Below are 8646 nucleotides of genomic sequence, written 5' to 3' on the forward strand. Positions count from 1 at the left end.
AACTGAAAATACAAAATTTGTGTGTTATAATTGAGTTTGTTGAGTTATATTAGGAGTCTATTATGTTAATTGATTCACTTTCTGTTTTAAAAACAGTGTAATCCCCTATTTCACGCTGTGAATACAGTCGAATACAATAATCTGTCCAGCTGTAATCCCATGTTTCTCTCCATGAATACAGTCGAATACACTCGAATACAACAACCGATTAGCTGGACTTCCCTGATTCACGCATATTTTTGCTATTGTATTCATGAATACAATACAATAGCTTAAATACATCAAATACATCTTATAACCACATAAAAGGTATCTATAATCTATAATATAGCAAATGGTATCTATAGATGACTAATTACTACTAAAAGATAGTGCTTTATGAAAATTTCCCTAAAATAAATATATATGGCGGATGGAATTATGAAGAAGATGCCCGATGATGTGGTAATATATATACTTTTGAGACTTTCAGTGAAATCTCTCATGAGATTCAAAGGTGTCTCAAAAACTTTTTACACTCTCATACAATCCTCCACATTCGTCAATCTTTATCTCTATCGCACAACAACTTCCAAAGATGAATTCATTCTCTTGAAACGTTGCTTCAGACAAGAAAACTATAGATATAAAACTATATTGTCTTTTCTTTCAGGCGATGATGATGATTATCTTAACCCTATTTTTGAAGATCTAGATGTGACTCATTTGACCTTCACTTATAATTTTGATCACGATCAACTCATTGGTCCTTGCCATGGGTTGATTGCTTTGATGGATTACGAAACAACCATCTTATTTAATCCATCGACAAGAAATTATAGAGTTCTCCCACCCAGTCCTTTTGGTTGTCCACAACATCTCTATCGTAACGTTCAATGTGTTGGATTTGGATTTGACCCTGTTTTCAATGACTACAAGGTTATTAGAATTTCGGAACTTACATGGTAGATCAAGACGATTATCCAGAAGGAATATAGAGAAAAGTTGAAATCTATGAATTGAGTATTGATAACTGGAGAGAATTAGATCATGCAGTGGGTCAACAGTTGACCAAGTTTCGTTGTGTCGATTGTTCTCAGATGTTTTACAGGAAATCTTGTCATTGGATTGCATTTCTAGACATAGACGAATACGTAATTCTTTGTTTCGACATGAGCACCGAGATCTTTCGCAGTATGAAAATTCCTGAAACTTGTCAATTAATCGATGGACCGTTCTGTAGACTCGTTTTATTACATAATTCTCTAACCTTGATTTATTACCCCTATCCAGAGCCTGTGATTCCTATGGAAAAAGATCTGATGAACATATGGATAATGCATGATTACAATGTATACGAGTCGTGGATAAAGAAATATGTGTTGCTCCCAAACGCACACGCAAGTATACGTGGTCGACAAGTAATATAATGATAAGTTGAGTGTCGAACCCACAGAGACTTGTGTAAACTACTCACTAAATCACTAAAATTGTTATTGAATCCAACTAAAATCAAAGTCCAATAATATGATTATATTATACTACAATTCTAAATAATACCTAAGTTATCAAGTAACGAGTTGATTGTTGTGTATTCAGTAGAGACAGATATTCCAGAGTTGTGATCGATTCACCAATCGTATTGTGTTCTAATTAACTCTCCCTTTCATATAATTCACTCATGGTTGCTAATTAATCGATAAATGCTCTCATAGCCTTCTCCCGAAGTACTACTCACCTATTCTCAATAGATTAACGCCTATATTCCTATGAAATCAATCTATTAAGAACGCATTAAGATCACGATATTTAATTAAGCACGGTGACTAGGTATATTCCTATCCTAACTACAAATCCGCTCCCCCTAAGGGTTAAGATCATGCTCTCTTCAATTCTTCTCTAATCTAAACACGGCTTTCCCAAACATAGCATAGATAGTAAATAGAACCTAACTGCTGGCCAGACAATTAAGCAATTAAACGCAGAATTGAAGAAACAACCATATATTGGTGAATTATAATCAAGGTCAAGCTAATATAAAACAACAATATTCATGGCTAAATCACAACCCCAGAACAATGGGTGTTTAGCCACTCATGATGTAATCAAACAATTGCATAAGTGTTGAATCAATTGGAAATACTAGAAAAAGATGAAGAAAACTGAGAATTCTTCGCTTCCTCACGATCCTGTGTGTATCTCTACTCCAAAGTGGCGTCTCCCCCCTCAAAAATAGGTTTAGTCTTGCTTTTATATCAGTTGGGTAGGTCTAGGGCCAAAATAAACTTGTCCCGGGCAAAATAAGACACGATTCGCGTCACCGGCGCCCAGCCCGGCGCCCTCCATAGCGCCCCAATTTTTTAGCCTACTGTTTTCAGCGCCACAGGTGGCGCCAGGCGCTGCCTGTGGCGGCCAACTGCTTCCTTTCCCGATTTTGTTCGTTTTAGCTTCAAATCTTTCACGTTTTGCCCCAAATTGCCCCGGAATCATTCCTACAAGTAAAAACACTTCAAATCAATATAATTCATAGCATTTAACATCCCAAATTCACGAAACAAGAGTAAGATATGAGGCGATATACATAAAAATATATATACTTTAAGCTAAACATCAACACCCCACACTTAGGCTCTTGCTCGTCCTCGAGCAATAGGACTATCTAATAAACCCCCAACTACGTACAAGTATCAATTATAGAGGAGCACTTTAACCTTTAACTACACACTATACCCTTGACTATGATCAATACCGGCACACAAGCATGACCACACAAAATTTCACATTCTTCCCGTTTAAGCATGCCCAAGTATAACATTTCAATTCAATCAATTCCAACAACCTATTTGTCACCACCCAACCTCAAAAGCCGACTTGCATCCACTAAGCACCCTCAACTCATGCACTTACCCAACAAGAAAGTTTACAACATTACAATCATTCATGAGATCATGTGCCCTCACCAACAAACCGAAAGTGAATATAAATTCGTCCACACATTCAAATATGCTTTTGAACATAATTTAAGGACATCACACAATTGAACAAAATTCGCTCACTCCCAGAAAGAATTCATATGCATCCCGTGGTCATTCCATAAGCTTGCCCGTAGTGTATATTTCCACTAATTTAAGCTAGCCAAATCTAGGATCAATTAGGACTTTTAGGTTGTAATGTAGGCTAGGGGACAGGTACGATATATTTAGAAATAGTGATTCACCCTCCTAAGCACTTTAATACACTAGATTTACACTTCAAGCACATATTCTTCTCAACCAAATCACTTGCCATATACAACATAGCCCTCTTTTCACTTAAGCACTTCTCTATTTTTTCACTAGCACAACTCAATAAGAATTGGAGGTGTTTTATTTTCTACATACATTCACACTATCATTTTTCTTCTCTTTTCTCTTTTTTTTCACACACTCCATACATTAAAGTTCATCGGCTAGTGACTTTTGATTTCAACTTTAGTGCACCAAAGGGCCCTTCCATGGTTCCACTCAAAAGATACTCCCCAATCTCTAACCTTACTTCTTTTAGCGACTAAGTGCCTTAGGAGGTAAAGGTTCAATCAATATCAAATTAAGAACAAAATAGGGGTATGACTTGTATGTGGGTGCCAAAAGAAAGGTCTATAGGCTCAAAGGGGCTAGCAACGGAAAATTTTATTTTTATGTGACAAGCACATCTATGATCAAGCAAGAAAAATGCCTACGTCATCTCCTAGATTAGAACAGCTCACAATTTCGCTTCAATTAACACATGGGGCAAGTTCTAGACTACACAGGATAGCACAGAAAATCACAAATCCTCACACACACGTTGCACATGACTCAATCAAGACGGTTCTGTTCAACTCTCAAGTCAAGCAAGCACAATTAAATGATAAATTTAAGCAACATTGCACTATGCGACATACAAGTCAAACAACTGAGAAAAGGCGTCACAAAATAGGCTATTTACTTTACTTAGGCTTCACAATTCAAATCATATACACAGAAAAATAGAATGTATGTCATAGCCTAATGTGCCAACATCAACCATGCCAGTGAGTATCTTAGAACGACTCAGTTCCTCCCTAAACTACTCCTAAAAAGAAATTAAAAGTGCCCGGTTCGAGCTACATCCTTGGAAAAGAACCGGTGCCCAAAGAAAAACCAAAGAATACTGCCTAGCTATTCTAAGAAAATAAAATGACATATATATATATATAAAATCTTTTTGGTGTTTTTAAATCGTACTTTAATCCCTCAAGAAAATTGTCCAAAAGATCCATCGTCGGGAACAGTCCGAGCTTTTTCAACTTTTTTTTATTTTATTTTTATTTTTTATTTTTTTTGAACCTAGACTATGTCTACTACGAGTTATAAAAGAAAGACAATTATACTCCAGAAAGTAGTTTCCCCACCCCACACTTATATTATGCATAGTCCTCTATGCACGATCATAGAGAAATATTAAAACAAGGGTGAGAAATACTCCCTGAGACCCTCTCAGACCTAGCTCGGACTTGATCCTCAATATTAAGGGCTGGGATGACCCCACACTTAATATCAAACATGCTCCTCAACTTCAAATTTGGGTACTCAGACTTCCCCTACTCTGCAAAAATAAAAAAACAACAACACAAAACACAGTAAAAAGAAATAATCAATAGATAAAAGATACACAGGTTGGGTTGCCTCCCAACATGCGCCTTATTTATAGTCGTGGCACGACTCTGCTACTCTGCTCAGGTTGGGTGCTTTCTCTTCTTCTTTCTCCCATGAATTCTAGCCTTTTTGCGCGCTCTCAGAAGGTCTCCTCTTTCATCTCTGTCTCTTTTCTCAATCATCTTTACACGCTCAACTAGAAACACGACCTCCTTTAACTCAGTTGTCCCATCTGGATCACTATAATTCACATAAGGACTCTGCTTTATCCCCTTCGATTCTACCACAGTAAAAATCATGCACAAATCCTCATAATGCTTAGGAAGCTTAAGTGCCTTGTACACATTAAAAGTGACCTCCTCATTGTCAACTCTCATTTTTAACTTCCCTGCTCTCATATCAATAATTGCTCCACCAGTGGCTAAGAATGGTCGCCCCAAAATAATGGGCACTTACTCATCTGCCTCGTAATCAAGAACAATAAAATCAGCAGGAAGAATAAACTTTTCCACTCGAACTAACACATCCTCAATAATTCCTTTGGGCATAACTAGTGACCTATCTTCTAGCTGTAAAGTGATTGTAGTAGGTCTAAGCGCCCCCAATCCTAGTTGCTTGAACAAAGAGGATGACATCAAATTTATACTGGCCCTTAAATCACATAAGGCTTTACCAACTTCTTGTTTTCCAAGAGACAAAGGAATTGTGAAACTCCCAGGATCCTTCAACTTAGAAGGAAGTTTACTCTGAACTCTGGCACTACACTCTTCAGTAAGTGCAAATGTTTCAAACTCTGCATGTCTTCATTTGTTTGACACAATATCTCTGAGATACCTTGCATACTTAGGCACTTCCTGCAAAATTTCCACCAAAGGCAGATTCACGCTCACTTGGCTCAAAATATCGAGGAATTTCTTGTACTTGACATCATCTTTTTGCTTCTGCAGTCTTTGTGGAAACGGAGGTGGTGGCCTAGTCTCAATTACTGGCTTGGGTCCTTTATCATCTTTCTCATTCCCCTCAACTGGCTTGGGAGCTAATTCTCCTTCAGGATGATCTGTATTCTTCTTTTTCTTTGGAACTTCTTCTAGTGCTCTTCCATTTATCAAGGTAACCGCATTGACTTGAGCTTTAGGATTGGGCTCAGTATCACTTGGAAGAGCTCCAGCTGGTCTAGTGTTTTGAGCACTGGCAAGCTGTCCCATTTGACGCTCCAAATTTCTCACTGTTGTGGCGAGGGCTTGCTGTTCAGCCATCACTTTTTTCAACATGTCTTCAAGGTGACTTGTAGGACTCGCTTGTTGTTCAACCTGAGGTGGTCTATATTGTTGTTGAGGTGCTTGAGGCCTGTATTGATTCTGAGTGCCCTGGTTTCCACCCCAAGAGAAGTTTGGGTAGTTCCTCCAGTTGGGATTGTAAGTGTCCCCATACTGATTTGTTTGGCCTCGATTTGCATTACCCACAAAATATACAGACTCTGGATTTGCTAGGCATAGATTGCTTATGTGACCCTCTCCACATACTTCACAAAATATTTGAACTTGTTGCAGTGGTTGGGCTTGTTGCTTGTTGATACTCAAGTTCATCTGGTTGACTTGATTGGTCAGTGTAGAAATCTGCGCTGATAATGCTGAGACGACATCTAACTCAAGAACCCCTGCAGACTTTTGCACTATGTGTCTGCCCATCTCTCCTTGCCAATCCGGATTGCTCTTGGAGAATTTGTTCAATAATGCATATATCTCGTCAAAGCTTTTCTCCAACACTTGACCCCCAGCTGCAGCATCTACCACGATCTTTGTTTACGCATGTAGCCCTTCTATGAAAGTGTGAGCTAACACTTCATTCGTCTGATTGTGATGAGGACAGTCTCTGAGTAGCCCCTTGAACCTTTCCTTAGCTGAGTATAAAGATTCTCCCGCTTTCTGTTTGAAGGCCACTATCTCACTTCTGATCTTTACAGTTTTGCCTGAAGGAAAGAACCTTGCAAGAAATTTTCTTGCCAAATCATTCCATGATGTAATGGAATTAGCTGGTTCTGCCTTTAGCCATCGCTTAGCCTCGCCCAACAGAGAGAATGGAAAAAGTGTGAGCCTCACATAATCTGGAGTGACCCCGTTAGTGATATAAGTATCACTAATCTCCAAAAAGTTCAGAATATGTTGTTGTGGATCCTCGTGTGGAAGACCCATAAATTGCCCGTTTGCATGAAGCAACTGGATCATGCTCAGTTTCAGCTCAAAGTGCCCGGTGATTCTGGGCTTCACTATACTGGAGTTCCTGAGATCTGAGCAATAATCAAGTAACGTTAGACTAGACTAAATAAACAATTAAAGCAAAAACTAGCAAGTACTTAATATTCAAGTCCCCGGCAACGGCGCCAAAAACTTGTTGCTCCCAAACGCACATGCAAGTATACGTGATCGACAAGTAATATAATGATAAGTTGAGTGTCGAACCCACAGAGACTTGTGTAAACTACTCACTAAATCACTAAAATTGTTATTCAATCCAGCTAAAATCAAAGTCCAATAATATGATTATATTATACTACAATTCTAAATAATACCTAAGTTATCAAGTAAAGAGTTGATTGTTGTGTATTCAGTAGAGACAGATATTCCAGAGTTGTGATCGATTCACCAATCGTATTGTGTTCTAATTAACTCTCCCTTTCATATAATTCACTCATGGTTGCTAATTAATCGATAAATGCTCTCATAGCCTTCTCCCGAAGTACTACTCACCTATTCTCAATAGATTAACGCCTATATTCCTATGAAATCAATCTATTAAGAACGCATTAAGATCACGATATTTAATTAAGTACGATGACTAGGTATATTCCTATCCTAACCACAAATCCGCTCCCCCTAAGGGTTAAGATCATGCTCTCTTCAATTCTTCTCTAATCTAAACACGGCTTTCCCAAGCATAACATAGATAGTAAATAGAACCTAACTGCTGGCCAGACAATTAAGCAATTAAACGAAGAATTGAAGAAACAACCATATATTGGTGAATTATAATCAAGGTCAAGCTAATATAAAACAACAATATTCATGGCTAAATCACAACCCCAGAACAATGGGTGTTTAGCCACTCATGATGTAATCAAACAATTGCATAAGTGTTGAATCAATTGGAAATACTAGAAAAAGATGAAGAAAACTGAGAATTCTTCGCTTCCTCACGATCCCGTGTGTATCTCTACTCCAAAGTGGCGTCTCCCCCCTCAATAGGTTTAGTCTTGCTTTTATATCAGTTGGGTAGGTCTAGGGCCGAAATAAACTTGTCCCGGGTAAAATAGGACACGATTCGCATCACCAGTGCCCAGCCCGGCGCCAGGCGCCCTCCATAGCGCCCCAATTTTTGAGCCTACTATTTCCCGATTTTGTTCGTTTTAGCTTCAAATCTTTCACGTTTTGCCCCAAATTGCTCCCGAATAATTTCTACAAGTAAAAACACTTCAAATCAATATAATTCATAGCATTTAACATCCCAAATTCACGAAACAAGAATAAGATATGAGGCGATATACATAAAAATATATATACTTTAAGCTAAACATCAATATGCAATAAGAGGTCTTCTTATTGAATCTCCATTAGCTGTTTGGAAGGGTTATTTGATGATTTATCAGAGTAGAAGTGGATGTTTGATGTCATATAATCTTAAATCTAATGAAATCAAGGAATTCAGTTTTCATGGTTTTCCTAAAAGTCTCAGAGTTATAGTTTACAAGGAGAGCTTGACATCAATTCCAAGAGAAAAAGCTACACAAGTTCATAAATTTTAGAGGAGGTACAATCTTCAACTTGAATTTGATAATTAGCACCAAATATTTTCCAACATAGTTTTAACCAGATTAACACTTTCTTCTTTTTGGGTAAATAGCTTGTTTGCTTTTTTCCTTTTCCTTTTTGGGTAAATAGTCTGTCTGAGTTATGGCAAAACCGTCTCCGTTAACATACTAGTATTTCTTTATGTTGCAACTTTAGTAATAGCCATT

At 37.9% G+C, this 8646-nt stretch overlaps 1 pseudogene; it reads left to right on the forward strand.

Annotated features, from left to right (window-relative positions):
- The first annotated feature begins 405 nt into the window (after positions 1–405).
- LOC104210780 (F-box protein CPR1-like) lies at positions 406–8433 on the forward strand (annotated as a pseudogene).
- The last annotated feature ends 213 nt before the right edge of the window (positions 8434–8646 follow it).

This window comes from Nicotiana sylvestris, chromosome 9 (assembly GCF_000393655.2).
Source record: "Nicotiana sylvestris chromosome 9, ASM39365v2, whole genome shotgun sequence".
Lineage (NCBI taxonomy): Eukaryota > Viridiplantae > Streptophyta > Magnoliopsida > Solanales > Solanaceae > Nicotiana > Nicotiana sylvestris.